The following is a 16089-nucleotide window of genomic DNA, read 5'->3' as shown; positions in this document are numbered from 1 at the left end:
AATAAAGACACGTAATTCATACGTCCAGAAACAAGTCATGCATTCTGGTTTTACTAGGACTACTTCCCATCCTTGGTCTTGTGGAACATAACCGTTATGGCCGTTGATAAGACAGCGTGTTGTAACGTCGTCAAAGGGACGAGGGTTACGTAATGACCAACAGTCTCGTAATAACCTAAAAACATCATTTCTTACCCCAATTACCGACTCCGTCACTTGTGGGAACATTTTGTTTAATAGTTGTAGCCCGATGTTCTTGTTCTCACTTTGGTGAGAAGCGAACAATACTAATCCGTAAGCATAACATGCTTCTTTATGTTGCATGTTAGCCGCTTTTTCTAAATCACGAAGTCCAATATTCGGATATATTGAGTCAAAATAATTTCTTAACCCATTGCGTAAAATAGCATTTGGGTTCCCCGCAATATATGCGTCAAAGTAAACACATCGTAACTTATGGATTTTCCAATGTGATATCCCCCATATTTTGAACGAAAGCCTTTTATAAACCAAGGCATTCTTTGAACGTTCTTCGAATGTCTTACAAACTGATCTCGCCTTAAATAGTTGTGCCGAAGAATTCTGCCCGACTCTAGACAAGATTTCATCAATCATGTCTCCGGGTAGGTCTCTTAAAATATTGGGTTGTCTATCCATTTTCTGTTTTTATACTGTAAAATAGACAAGAGTTAGATTCATAAAAAAAAATACTTATTAATACAAGCAATTTTTACATATATCATAAAGCATAAGCACACTATATTACATATATTACACCACACGAATACAACTATCTTATTCCGACTCGCTCGTTTCTTCTTGTTCGGTTTTGGTTCGTTTTGCCAAGTTTCTAGGGATATATGATGTTCCCCTAATACGAGCCGTCGTTGTCCACATTGGTTTAGAAAAACCTGGTGGTTTAGAGGTTCCCGGGTCATTGTTACAACTTAAGGACTTCGGGGGTTTACGATACATATAAAGTTCATCGGGGTTGGAATTAGATTTCTCTATTTTTATGACCTTTCCCTTATTATTTTCTTTTGCCTTTTTAAATTCAGTTGGGGTAATTTCTATAACATCATCGGAATTCTCGTCGGAATCCGATTCATCGAAGAATTGGTAATCCTCCCAATATTTTGCTTCCTTGGCGGAAACACCATTGACCATAATTAACTTTGGTCGGTTGGTTGAGGATTCTCTTTTACTTAACCGTTTTATTATTTCCCCCACCGGTTCTATTTCTTCTTCCGGTTCCGATTCTTCTTCCGGTTCCGATTCTTCTTCCGGTTCCGACTCTTCTTCCGGTTCCTCTTCGGGAACTTGTGAATCAGTCCACGAATCATTCCAATTTACATTTGACTCTTCATTATTATTAGGTGAGTCAATGGGACTTGTTCTAGAGGTAGACATCTATCACATAATATCAAACACGTTAAGAGATTAATATATCACATAATATTTATATGTTAAAAATATATAGTTTCCAACAAAAATGTTAAGCAATCATTTTTAAAGAAAACACGGTCAAAGTCCAGACTCACTAATGCATCCTAACAAACTCGATAAGACACACTAATGCAAATTTTCTGGTTCTCTAAGACCAACGCTCGGATACCAACTGAAATGTCCCGTTCTTATTGATTAAAAACGTTCCATATTAATTGATTTCGTTGCGAGGTTTTGACCTCTATATGAGACGTTTTTCAAGACTGCATTCATTTTTAAAACAAACCATAACCTTTATTTCATCAATAAAGGTTTTAAAAAGCTTTACGTAGATTATCATTATTTGATAATCTACGTAAAGCTTTTTAAAACCTTTATTGATGAAATAAAGGTTATGGTTTGTTTTAAAAATGAATGCAGTCTTTGAAAAACGTCTCATATAGAGGTCAAAACCTCGCAACGAAATCAATTAATATGGAACGTTTTTAATCAATAAGAACGGGACATTTCAAGTACGAGCAATGAACATAAAAATTCGCATGAATCTCAACTCACAAATCAAAGAGGCTCAACGAGAAGCTCTTACTAAAGAAAACATAGGAAATGAAATAATGAAGAAGTATGAGAAGCAACTCGTTATACGGGAAGACGGAATTCGATATTTCGCAAACCGTATTTGGGTACCGAAGTTGGGTGGATTAAGGAAGTTGATATTGAACGAGGAACATAAGACAAGATACTCGATACATCCTGGAGTTGGAAAGATGTATCAAGATCTTAAGACGCATTATTGGTAGCCTAATTTAAAGACAGATGTTGCAACATATGTTGGGGAATATTTAACTTGTTCCAAAGTCAAAGCAGAACACCAGAAGCCGTCAGGGTTACTTCAACAACCACAAATCCCAGAATGGAAATGGGATGGTATTACCATGGATTTCATCACAAAGTTACCTAAGACTGCCTGGGGTTATGACACCATTTGGGTAATAGTTGATCGTCTCACCAAATCTGCACATTTCTTGCCTATAAAGGAAACGGATAGAATGGAGAAACTATTACGATTATACATAAAGGAAATTGTTTCAATGCATGGTATACCTATTTCCATTATATCCGATCGTGATAGTAGATTTACATCAAAGTTTTGGCAATCACTACAGGAGGCCCTGGGAACCCGTTTGGATATGAGCACCTCATATCATCCGCCAACTGATGGGTAGAGTGAAAGAACAATTCAGACTCTTGAAGACATGCTCAGAGCATGTGTGATCGATTTTGGAAACGGATGGGATAAATATCTTCCATTAGCAGAATTCTCGTATAATAATAGTTATCATGCGAGCATTAAAGCTGCACCATTTGAAGCACTGTATGCAAGGAAGTGTAGATCCCCTATCTGTTGGAATGAAGTAGGAGATCAACAATTAACTGGTCCTGAGATCATCCATGAAACTACTGAGAAGATAGTGCAAATCAAGGAGAGATTGAAAACAGCCCGTAGTCGCCAAAAGAGCTACGCCGATGTCCGAAGGAAACCATTTGAGTTTCAGATCGGTGACATGGTTATGCTAAAGGTGTCACCTTGGAAAGGTGTAATACGTTTTGGAAAAAGGGGTAAACTGAACCAAAGGTATGTAGGCCTGTTCAAGATCATCGAACGCATCGGACCGGTAGCTTATCGACTCGAGTTACCACAACAACTCGCCAGGGTACATAATTCATTTCACGTCTCAAACCTCAAGAAATGTCTTGCAAAGGAAGATCTCACCATTCCTCTTAAAGAAATCCAAGTCGACGAGAAACTACAATTCATAGAAGAACAAGTCGAAATCATGGACAGTGAAGTTAAACAACTCAAGCAGAGCAACATACCAATCGTCAAGGTTCGTTGGAATGCTTGAAGGGGTCCCGAGTTTACTTGGGAACGAGAGGATCAGATGAAACAAAAGTATCCACATTTGTTTCCCGACAACGCAAAATAGGTACAACTTTAAAATTTCGGGACAAAATTTATTTAACGGGTAGGTACTGTAACGACCCGGATTTTCCGATCGTTTTATACTTATGAGATTAATATTTACATAAAATAAACCTTACCAACATGATAAGCAATCCAAACTGTTGAGACTTATGTTTTTGAAAAGAGTTTCACACAACGTTTGACCGTCCAATTTGACCGATGATATCACGAACTATATAACACACGATAATTATACGATTATGTATATGTACATATCTATACATATTTAACATGATTTAAGGATGGTTTAACATTTCATTGTGAACTAACAACAATGAGTTATAAGTATACTTTGAGACCACAAACTTAAGTTTTCAAAACGATAACTATATGTAACGTTCTTTGACATATATACTTACAATCTATAATGTGTTGGTGATCTATGTCACCAATATGATTTAAGTGTAATGGGATTAATTTGTAACCAAAATAATCTTGATAAATATCGAACAAGTTTGGGGAAGTTTGGAGTGCACACTTGTTTGAACTTATCTTGATTATGACGGGGGTTCGGGGGCAGCGCCCCCGATAAGCGGGGTCCAAGGGGTGGCAACCCATGGCGGGGTCCAAGGGGCAGAGCCCCTGGCTGGTTTGGGCTAACATTGCTTTATTAAAAATGTCTTAAAATTTTATTTTGGCCCGGTTTGACCCAAAAATAAAAGCCCAGTTTTTGAGCCTCTTTTACAGTTATAAACCCGTCCATATTTGAATTCTTGTTTCAATTCCTCAAAATTTCTAAAAGTATATCTAAGGTATATGTAACCGTATCATACCCAGCTTCTATACGTATTTACTATTGGTATATACCAACAATAAACTTCAATGATCAGCCACTAGACATGATGTTACTTGCGGGAACCAGCCATTTAACCTCATGTGTGACTTTTGTGCAAGAAAACAAACTAAATCTCCTATATATCCATCCCATAATCATGCTATTTTGCACACACACACACACATACAATTTCATTTCCAATTTTCTTTCAAGTTAATTCACTCCCTAATCTCTCTTCATTTACCTACTCAAGAACGTATCAATATAGTCATCCGATTTCAAGGAGATTACTTCCAATCTTTCAATCCCACTCCACCACTCTTTTGATTCCAAGATTTTTCTTACCTTTTCCAGTAGCTTTGTCCAAGTAACTTGAGTTAGTAACCTTATTCATAACCTTATTCGATTCATATTTATATAGCTATCTTATTTTGTGTTGTAAAATTTTAACAACAAGAACATAGTTTGAGTGATTTCAAACTTGTTCGCAAACTAAATAGATCCTTCTAATTTGATTTTTAAAAACACTTCAAGACCTGTAATATATCATATTATGACAAAATCGGATTAATCATATCTTGGCTAATTAACATAATATTTAATATATATTTACTTATGATTTGATTTTATATATTTCAGGACCACCCGTAAACAACACGAGAAGATAAATCATAAGACCTCATGATTGTACGCAACACGTCATTTGACAACACGGTACTTTATGTACGCAACACGTCACTTGACAACATGGTACCATGGGTCGAGATTAATTCTGATCAATACGAATACGATGGGGTCTTTATTTATTTTATTTAAGCAACTAATTGTGGACCACTAACATCGGACTGCTAACTACGGACTAAGAAAATATTAAAAGTATTAAAAGTGTGTATATATATATATATATATATATATATATATATATATATATATATATGTAACGATTACTTGAAAAGAAAATATGTTGATATATTATATATATGGTTAGGTTTGTGATATCAATCGGAGACCAAGTCGTGTTTATTACCTTCAAAGCAAAAGTGAGTATATAGTCCCACTTTTAAACTCTAAATATTTCGGGATGAGAATACATGCATTTTATGATTTACGTTATGGACACAAGTGATTAAAAATATATATTCTACGTTAAGTTGTACCACTGGCATACTTCCCTGTAGCTTGGTAACTATTATTTACATGAGGTATTGTAAACACGAATCCTGTTGATAGATCTATCGGGCCTGACAACCCCAACCGGACTGGATGACCAGTATTCAACGGTTGCACAGTACTTCGTTTCTGTGACTACACTTGGTACGGTGTAGTAAGATTTCATAATAAAGGGAATATGCGGCGTTGATTAAATGTTAAGTATGGTTATCAAGTGCTCAACAACTTAGAATATTTTTATTAAAACGTTTATATATGAAATCTTGTGGTCTATATTTATAACGCTACCGGCATTAAACCTATATCTCACCAACTTTATGTTGACGTTTTAAGCATGTTTATTCTCAGGTGATAACTAAAAGCTTCCGCTGCAACATGTTGAATTTAAGCAAGATCTTGAGTATGCATATTTGTATCAAAAATAAAACTGCATATCGGAGGATTTGTAATGTAAAATATGTTGGAGGTCGTATTGTTATTATCACATGTAAAGTTTGTAAGTCTATGATTATCGCTAAACGATAATCATTATTAAGTTGTTTAAACCTTGTTTTTTTAATAAAAGCTATGGTTTGTATTGTAAAAACGAATGCAGTTTTTGAAGAATGTCGCATATAGAGGTCAATACCTCGCGATGAAATCATATGTTATTGTATTCGTCCTTATGGTTAAGGTCGGGTTATGACATTTTTGCTTAGCATTACCCTAACCGAATCACAAATCAGAAGTATAGTAAATTGGGTAGTAGAAGAACAGTTGGGGTCCAAAGCCACCATAATTCAATGTATGCGGGTTATACAAACGATTTGGGAATTAGAAAAAGGAAGTGAGTGGAATTACAGCTGTCCAAGATTCTTTACGCCAAAAAGGAAACCAAACAAACATATTATAACAGGCCTACCACTATTCTAAGTCTGCTTCCATAATTTTTTTTTCTTTCTTTTCCTTATCGCCGCTACAACTCAATTTGTGTATCCTGTTGGACTCGATTAAACATAAACGTTTTTCTGTTGGGCCATGTTAAAAACCCAAGTTTGCTAGACTACTTACTAGGCTGCTGCTATTTCGTTATATATATTTTTTTTCTTTGGACGATGCAATAGATAATGATGTTGAATTAATGGTGCTCGATGAAATGGAGAATGTTATATGATGAACGATGACTATGATTCTGTTATCATGATGTTATGCACATGATCACGATGATGAGGTTAGATGATGAGATGAGAGCGAGAGATACATAAAATGGTTGATGATGAAAAGATGATATGATGATAAAGATAATGAGGTTGAAATAATGATAATCGATGATGATATAGGATGGTGATAATCCTATGATAATTAGTAAACGAATGAAGATGGCTACGTGGTATTAGGATGATGATGATTATAATTTGTGATTATGATTCATGATTATGATTATGATTCATGATTTATGGTTATAATTATGATTACGATAATGATGAAGTTTTGAGAAGATTAAAATGGTATATATTTGATGATGATGACGATAAGAAATAAAAGTTGAACGATGTTTAGATCAACGATGTTTAGGATGGATGTTTGAGGAGGAAGAAGAAGAACTGTCAGCTAGATAGGTTATATAATTTTAATCCGGAGATATTTCAGAAGCAGAGAGACAGTGTAATGGTTAGGAGTGTTTAGTTTAACAGAGAGGTCTCGGGTTCGAGCCCGGGCAATGGCGTTTTATTTTAGGAGCTTGCTTTCTTCAAAGGTTGTACATTTTTATTATTATTAGTATGATTATTATTATTACTTTTATTAATATGATTATTATTATTATTATTGATATTAATAGGATTATTATTATTATTATTATAATTATTATTATAATTACGATTATTATTATTATTTTGAAAACAACAAAAATTATTATTTTCATTAGTATTAGTATCATTTTTTTTAGTATTATTATTATAGATATTATAGTTATTATTATTATTACTATTATTATTATAAAAATACAACCTTTTATTATTAGTAGTAATTTTACTAAATAAATATTAGTTACATAAAAAATGTTTTTAATACATATAACATAAATATATTAATATGTTTATAATAAATAATAATTATTTATTTAAACTATATATAAAATAAATGTACTTAATTAATTAATAATTAATTAATAAAACCTATAAATTATTAAATATAACAACTATATCACTAATAATATATAAAATTGTTTGACTACAATTATATGTGTTAATATATATATAAATGATATAGGTTCGTGAATCCGAGACCAACCCTACACTTCTTCAATGATGTCATATGTATTTTTACTACAAAATACAATAGGTGAGTTTCATTTGCCCCTTTTCTCTTTACACTTTTGGGCTGAGAATACATGCAAATGCTTTATTAACTGTTTTACAATATTTATATGCGTGAGTTTCATTTGCTCCCTTTTTAAATGCTTTTGCAATATATATTTTTGGGACTGAGAATACATGCGCTGCTTTTATAAATGTTTGACGAAATAGACACAAGTACGTGAAACTACATTCTATGGTTGAATTATCGAAATCGAATATGCCCCTTTTTATTAAGTCTGGTAATCTAAGAATTAGGGAACAGACACCCTAATTGAAGTGAACTCTAAAGATAGATCTATCGGGCCCAACAAGCCCCATCCAAAGTACCGGATGCTTTTGTACTTCGAAATTTATATCATGTCCGAAGGAGGATCCCGAAATGATGGGGATATTCTTATATGCATATTGTGAATGTCGGTTACCAGGTGTTCACCATATGAATGATTTTTGTCTCTATGCATGGGACGTATATTTATGAGAAATGAAAATCTTGTGGTCTATTAAAATGATGGAAATGAATGTTTATGATAAACTAATGAACTCACCAACCTTTTGGTTGACACTTGAAAGCATGTTTATTCTCAGGTATTAAAGAAATCTTCCGCTGCGCATTTGCTCATATTAGAGATATTACTAGGAGTCATTCATGACATATTTAAAAAACGTTGCATTCGAATCGTCGAGTTCATCAAGATTATTACTAAGTCAATTATAGTTGGATATATTATGAAATGGTATTTATGCCGTCAACTGTTGATGTAATGAAAGTTTTTCTTTTAAAAACGAATGCAATGTTTGTAAAATGTATCATATAGAGGTCAAGTACCTCGCTATGTAACCAAATGTAATGTATTCGTCCCGATGGATTAGGACGGGTCGCTACATAAAATACGCCAATACAAAAACTGGCGTAAAAACCTGACGTATTTTTACGCCTAAGATGCAAATTTTTTCTGAATCCACGAGTTACAATGGCGTAAAATACACCAAAACTGGCGTAAAATACGCCAGCACTCAGCTACCAAAAATTTTTAACTTATCCATTTTTCACACTCTTTTTGCACAAAACGTTTTTGCGACTAAAAACCTTGACCCCCTCCCACACTTTGAGCATTGCATTGTCCTCAATGCACAAAGTTAGAGATAGTCCTTTAAACCAATCCCATTTTAAGCCTCAAAAATGGTACTTTGCCCCGCCCGTATGTACAAAACAAACTAAAACACCTATAACTTACAAACTTTACAAAGGTGTGCGGATTTTGATGGAGTGGCGCACTCGACTCCTCTTCCGGATTAGCATTCGTCCCGATCATCGGCCCCGTTGTTGCTAGAGCCAAATCCATCTTCCATACGGAGCGTGATCATGTTATCTTCATCTTTAATTATCAAAGTCCCCATATCAAAATCTAGTAACATCCTTGCGGTTGCTAGAAATCCTCATCCCAATACAATTGGAGTGTTTGCATCCGGTTCACAATCCATAATGAAGAAATCTTCTTTGTAACCAATACCGTGGATAATGAAAAGAACATCTTCTGCAACCCCGATTGGGTCATCAACCGTTTGATTTCAAAATCGAATACTCGTATTAGTTCGAACCAACTCCCAGATGCCTATTGATTTTGCAACCTTACTTGGCATCATATTAACACTTGCACCCGAATCTAGCAATGCCCTGTAAGTCTTCTTCTTTTTAAATTGACACATAACCAAAAACTCGCCCAGATCTCTAAACTTAATGCGAGGTTTGAATTCACATTTTGGTTTGGATTCACTTTTTGGTTTGGACTCAACATATTCAACTTCAATTGTCCACCCCTCATCATCAACAAAAGATGTTTTGGTGTTGCTCATGAATCTTTCCTTGTTTTCTTTTCCCCACATACTTTCAAGCGTCTTACGAATCTCTTCTACATCCACATCCGGTTCTTTTTCTACTTCGGGTGTTTCCGTAACCGTGTTAACACAAATGGTTTCATCTTTGCTCGAACCCTCATCACTCTTCCTCTTCAATTTTCTTTCCAAGTAGAGATGAAAAGACTTTTCTTCTTCAATTATTTCTAGAAGTAAATCACGTTCTTCCAGACTTAACTCGAACAACATCTTCTTGGTTAACTTGTGGTCGCTCCTAGCTTTCTTGAACTCCTTATACTTTCGTTTCATGGAGTCATACATAATTTCAGCTCGTTCATCTTCGCTTAACTCGGAGTCTAAGCGTTGATCGAAGCGAATACCCCCACACTCAACACTTTGATAGATTTCGTCCATGTCTATAGTATCCTCTACCATTTCTTCACTAACTACTTCATTTGTGTTAACCTCTTGTATCCCAAGCATCATACAATAACCCTCATCAAATTCTCTCTCAACTATATATGCCAAAGGAAAACGCATATTTTCCGAATTACAAAATCTAAAAGTTCCGTTTCCTCCTTCAAAAGTGATAGAACCTGCACCAGGGTCTATTTTACAATCCGCGGTTGCAATGAATCCACGCCCGACTAACAATAGAACATCTTCATCCGTAGGCATATCAAATATGGTGAATGGTACTTCAAGGAAAACACCTTTCACACAAACCATCACATCACGAAGTACACCAAGTGCCTGACACTTAGTATTGTTACCAAGTGTGATGACCGCATCGAATTTAGTCAACGAACATAAAGAACATTTGTCATGAAATAATCACTTGTACGTCACGTATGACATGATATTAATTGTAGACCCCGTATCGGCAATCACCTTGAATTCACGATGATCGTTAGCAAAGTGGGGTAAGACCCCAATGAAACTCAATTCGAACAATACTTCCCCTGGATCTTCTTCTTGACGACGGAACTCCGGCCTTCCCTTAACATCTTCTTCCAATGACAACTTTTCAACAAACTCATCAAAACATTCATCTGAAATAACCTCATACACCTCGTCCTCGGGCGCATCATCAAATCGCCCATCATCATCCCAAACGTCACAATTGGGCATATGACTAATAGTAACATTTTGATCAAGCCACGCATCAATGTTCTCTTTACTAACATAATTCTTTGATTCATTCACCCGAATTGTTCTAAGTTGATGGACTTTCTTGGGTTCAAACCGAATCGTTTCAACTACCCTAGAATCATCAAGCGACAAACAGGAAGCAATTTTCAATCGTTGCAAATTAACTAACAACGGTTCCCCACCTTTTGGATCTTTTATTTCAATTGCCCCATATGGAGTAACCTTGGTAACTACATAGGGACCGTTCCAATTACTTCTCAACTTACCTGCAAATAACTTTAGCCTTGCATTAAACAACCACACACTTTGCCCCACTTCAAACGTCCGCCTTACGATTTACTTATCATGAAACACTTTCATTTTCTCTTTGTAAATTTTTGAACTTTCATAAGCATCACGTCTCAACTCATCCAGCGCCGATAGGTCTAACTTTCTTTCTTTTCCTGCCTCATCCATGTTCATGTTCACCTGTTTAATAGCCCACTCTGCACGATGCTTAATTTCAACAGGTAAGTGACATGCCTTCCCATAAACAAGTCGATAAGGTGAAGTACCAATAGGGGTTTTATAAGATGTCCGGTAAGCCCAAAGCGCATCGTCTAGTCTTAAAGACAAATCTTTGCGATTAGGATTTACGGTTTTTTCTAAAATCCTTTTTAATTCCCTATTAGATACTTCCACTTTCCCACTTGTTTGGGGATGGTAAGGCGTAGCAATTCGGTGATTTACCCCATAATCCCTTAAAAGTTTAGCAAAATGCGAGTTCTTAAAGTGCGAACCCCCATCACTAATTATGGCCTTAGGTACACCATGACGACAAAAAATATTTTTCTTAACAAACTTTAGGACAATTTGTGGTCATTGCTCCGAGTATCCTCAGCCTCTACCCACTTGGAGACATAATCAACGGCTACTACTATATACTCAAACCCAAAAGAAGGTGGAAAGGGCCCCATAAAATCTATGCCCCAAACATCAAAGATTTCGCAAACCAAAATTGGGTTCATGGGCATCTCATTACGCTTATAGATTCCCCCATCCTTTGACACCTAGCACAATTTTTAACATACTCACACATGTCTTTGAAAATAGTAGGCCAAAAGAAACCTGAGTCGAGTACTTTGTACCCGATTTTCTTTACCCCGTAGTGTCCTCCACATGCGAAAGTATGACAATGATCTAGAATGTCCTTATGCTCATCTTCCGCCACACATCTTCTTATGATTTGGTCGGGTCCAATTCGGTAAAGAACCGGTCCTCCCAAATATAATGCTTAACCTGCGATAAAAAGTAATCCCTCTTGTGCTTGTTCCAATGCTCCGGTATCTGGTCAGTCACCAAATAGTTAACAATATGCACGAACCAAGGTACCTGCACAACACTAAACAAACACTCGTCCGGGAAATTTTCCTGGATCTGTTTAACAGGGTCAAACGGTGGCGGGGGTATCCTAGATAAGTGGTCAGCTACCACATTTTCTATACCCTTTTTATCCCTTATTTCCAAATCAAACTCTTATAGCAACAAAATCCACCTAATCAATCTAGGCTTAGACTCTTTCTTCTCAAGCAAGTGCCTTAGGGCACTATGGTCCGAAAAAACAACTACCTTAGACCCCCACAAATACGATCTAAATTTGTCTAAGGCAAACACTACTGCTAATAATTCTTTCTCGGTTGTGGTATAATTCACTTGGGCATCCGAGAACATCTTACTAGCATAATAGATAACAACCGGTTTCCTATCAACTCTTTGACCCAAAATAGCCCCAACCGCAAAATCACTAGCGTCGCACATAATTTCAAATGGTTTGGTCCAATCTGGTGATTGCAAAATGGGTGCTTAGGTCAACTTACGCTTAAGGGTGTTAAAGGCCTCCTTACATTGGTCATCAAAGTCAAAAGTTGCGTCTTTTAATAATAAATTACACAATGGTTTAGAAATAACGCTAAAATCTTTGATAAACCTACGATAGAATCCCGCATGTCCCAAAAACGATCTTACTCCCTTAACATTGGTCGGTGGAGGTAATGTAGCAATAAGTTGAACTTTTGCTCTATCTACTTCAAATCCCCGCTCAGACACAATGTGTCCCAAAACCACCCCTTCCCGAACCATAAAGTGGCTCTTTTCCCAACTAAGGACAAGGTTAGTCGCGGTACACCTCTTTAAAACTTTTTTCAACATATTCAAACACGACTCAAAAGACTTGCCAAATATTGAAAAATCATCCATAAAGATTTCTAACGACTCGCCTATTAACTCTGAGAAAATACTCATCATACACCTTTGAAAAGTAGCCGGTGCATTACATAGACCAAAAGGCATTCGCCTAAAAGCATAAGTTCCATAAGGACACGTAAAAGTCATTTTTTCTTGGTCATTAGGGTGAATAGGTATTTGGTTATATCCCGAATACCCATCTAAGAAACAATAAAATTTCTGACCTGACAACTTTTCAATGATTTGATCAATAAAAGGCAAGGGAAAGTGATCCTTTGAAGTCGCAGCATTCAGCTTCCCGTAATCAATACATACCCGCCAACCCGTCACGGGACAGGTTGTGATCTTTTCACCTTCTGAGGTTTCCATTACCGTTATCCCAGCTTTCTTTGGCACTGTTTGTGTGGGGCTTACCCACTGACTGTCTGAAATAGGGAAAATAATCCCTGCGTCTAACCACTTAAGAACTTCCTTCTTTACAACTTCCTGCATATTCGGGTTCAACCTGCGTTGCGTATCATGAGCAGGTTTAACCTCCGGATCTGTAACAATCCTATGCATACACACTGAGGGATTTATCCCTTTCAAATCAGCTATCATCCACCCTACCGCAGCCTTGTACTTATGAAGCACTTCCATTAAAGCTTTTTCCTATACACCTGTCAAATCTGAAGCAATAATAACTGACAAAGTGCCATCAGTACCTAAAAATACATACTTCAAATGAGAAGATAAGGGTTTTAACTCAAGAGTCGGTGGTGACTCTAGTGAAGGTCTCGTATTAGTATCAATAGATTTAGGTAGTGGCTCATATTTATGAGTCCACGGTGGCAACCTAGCATCCATTGTACTTGCTACTGCTAATTCTACTGACTTGACCTCTTCACACTCAACATCCTCTTCGTCACCTAAGCAAAATATTTCTACTGGGTCGTTAGTTATTAGGTGAGAAGTATGTTTTTCCACTAATTCATCAATCACATCTATCCGATAGCATTCATGGACATTCAGTGTATGAAGAGAATTAAAGATATTAATCATCATCTTGCAATTACCGAAAGATATGTCCATAGCTCCCGTTCGACAATTAATGTGAGCATTAATGGTGGCCAAAAACGGGCGTCTCAAGATTATAGTGGGTTGGGCATCTCCATTCCTAGGTTCAATATCCATAACAACAAAGTCAACTGGGTAATAGAAATCCTCCACTTTTACTATCACATCTTCTAATATCCCCCTAGGCATTTTGATTGACTGGTCCACTAGTTGAATAATTATGTCGGTTCTTTTCATTAGACCCAATTCAAAATGGTCAACTAAACAAAAAAGTAAGATATTAATGCTAGCTCCTAGGTCCAATAACGCCTTTTCACATTCACGTTTCCTACTGTCACAGCTATCAATGGGGTCCCTGGGTCCTTAAACTTAGGTGGAAGTGTACCCAAAACAACCGCACTTAGGTGCTCGGTTAGCTCCACCTTTTTGGGTAAAGTCTCCCTTTGCTTCCTCTTTTGAGTGCAAAGGTCCTTTAAAAATTTAGCATAAGACGGGACTTTCCTAATAGCATCAAGGAGGGGTAAATTTATCTTAACCTGCTTAAACGTTTCCCACATGTCCTCTGGTTGTGGTCCCTTTTTCCCATAAGGGAATTGGTTTGGGGACTCTAAGGCCTTGGGAAATGGGACGGATTTTGATTCAGTCTCCGGTTTCTCGGTCTCATTAACAATTGGTTCCTTATTTTTCACCCCTTTTCCCTGGTCATCAACTTCACTTACCTCTTCCTCATCAAGAACAATAGGAGACTTACTTGACTCTTATTGCACTACCTCTTTTTCACCAACCTTATTGTCATACTTCTTTTCACTTCTCAAGGTACCTACCATGTTAACACTATGCCCTTTTCCTTGATCCTTATGATTCGGATTTAGAACCGTGTAGCTTGGAATTGTACCTAATTCCCTGTTTCCCTTACTTTCCGCTACATTACCGATCTCCTTAGCCAATGCACAAATCGACTTATTTTGCACTTCTATCATTTTTTGCATTTCGGAGATAAATGCATCCATCTTGGCATCCGAGCTAGATGGTTGATTGGGTGAAGTACTGTTTTGATTTTGGTTTTGGTTTTGGTTTTGGCCTTGATTTTGGTAATTGTTTTGGTTTGGTTTCAGTTGTTGGGATAAGGATTTTGATAGTTTCTTTGGTAGTTGCCTTGGTTCTGAAAGTTACCCTGGTTTTTAAATTTTTTTTTGTGGTCTAAGTTGGTTTCCTTGGTTAGCATTCAGAGCGTTGTTATTGCTCCAACTAAAATTAGGATGGTTTCTCCAACCCGGATTATACGTGTTGGAGTATGGATCAAATCTCCGCCCCTGAACTTCGTTAACTTGCTCTTCCACTAATTGCTGATTCACCGGTGGAACCCCGTTTCTGCATCCGTATGCAAAATGAGAAGGATCTCCACAAATCTCACACACTTCCTGAACCTGCGCAACATTACAAGCAAGACCCTGGTTTGTGTTGTTAAATATAAGCATTTTCAAATCATCTAATTCTTGCTCTAAGTTCTTAGATGAACTTCCCGAGTCGGAAACATGATTTACTCGGGAGGTACTAGGTTGTTTACGATTAACTGAAGCTTGGGTTTTTGAACCCTTGCTTAACTGTTCAAAGAACATCCATTCATCATCACTAGACCTAGTTTAAAACGCCCCACCACTAGCCGCCAAAAGAAATTGCCTGTTTTGAGAATCTAAACTATCATAGAAAACTTTAACCAATTCTCACTTTGGTATCTCATGGTGTGGGCATGCCCTAAGTAACTCCTTCAAACGTTCATACGCTTCATGAAATAATTCACCCGGTAATTGTTTAAAAGATTTTATTTGCGTACGCAAGTCTGAAGTTTTACTTATGGGGTAAAATTCTTCTAAAAATCGTTTTTTCATTTCCGCCCAAGTATTAATACTCCGGGCGAGCTGTAGTGACCCGAAATTTTCCATGTTTATATATATATTAAACGAAATTGTTATTTACATGATTAAGTGTTTCCAACATGTTAAGCAATCAAACTTGTTAAGACTTGATTAATTGAAATAGGTTTCATATAG

The 16089-nt window shown here is 36.5% G+C and overlaps 1 pseudogene; it reads left to right on the top strand.

Moving 5' to 3' along the window:
* Window positions 1-15772: 15772 nt before the first annotated feature.
* Window positions 15773-15886, top strand: LOC139887323 (small nucleolar RNA R71; annotated as a pseudogene).
* Window positions 15887-16089: the final 203 nt, after the last annotated feature.

The sequence above is a fragment of the Rutidosis leptorrhynchoides genome, chromosome 1 (genome assembly GCF_046630445.1).
Source record: "Rutidosis leptorrhynchoides isolate AG116_Rl617_1_P2 chromosome 1, CSIRO_AGI_Rlap_v1, whole genome shotgun sequence".
In the NCBI taxonomy this organism is placed as follows: Eukaryota; Viridiplantae; Streptophyta; class Magnoliopsida; order Asterales; family Asteraceae; genus Rutidosis; species Rutidosis leptorrhynchoides.
Note: the sequence above shows the minus strand (reverse complement) of the source record. Positions and strands in the feature narration are given on the sequence as shown.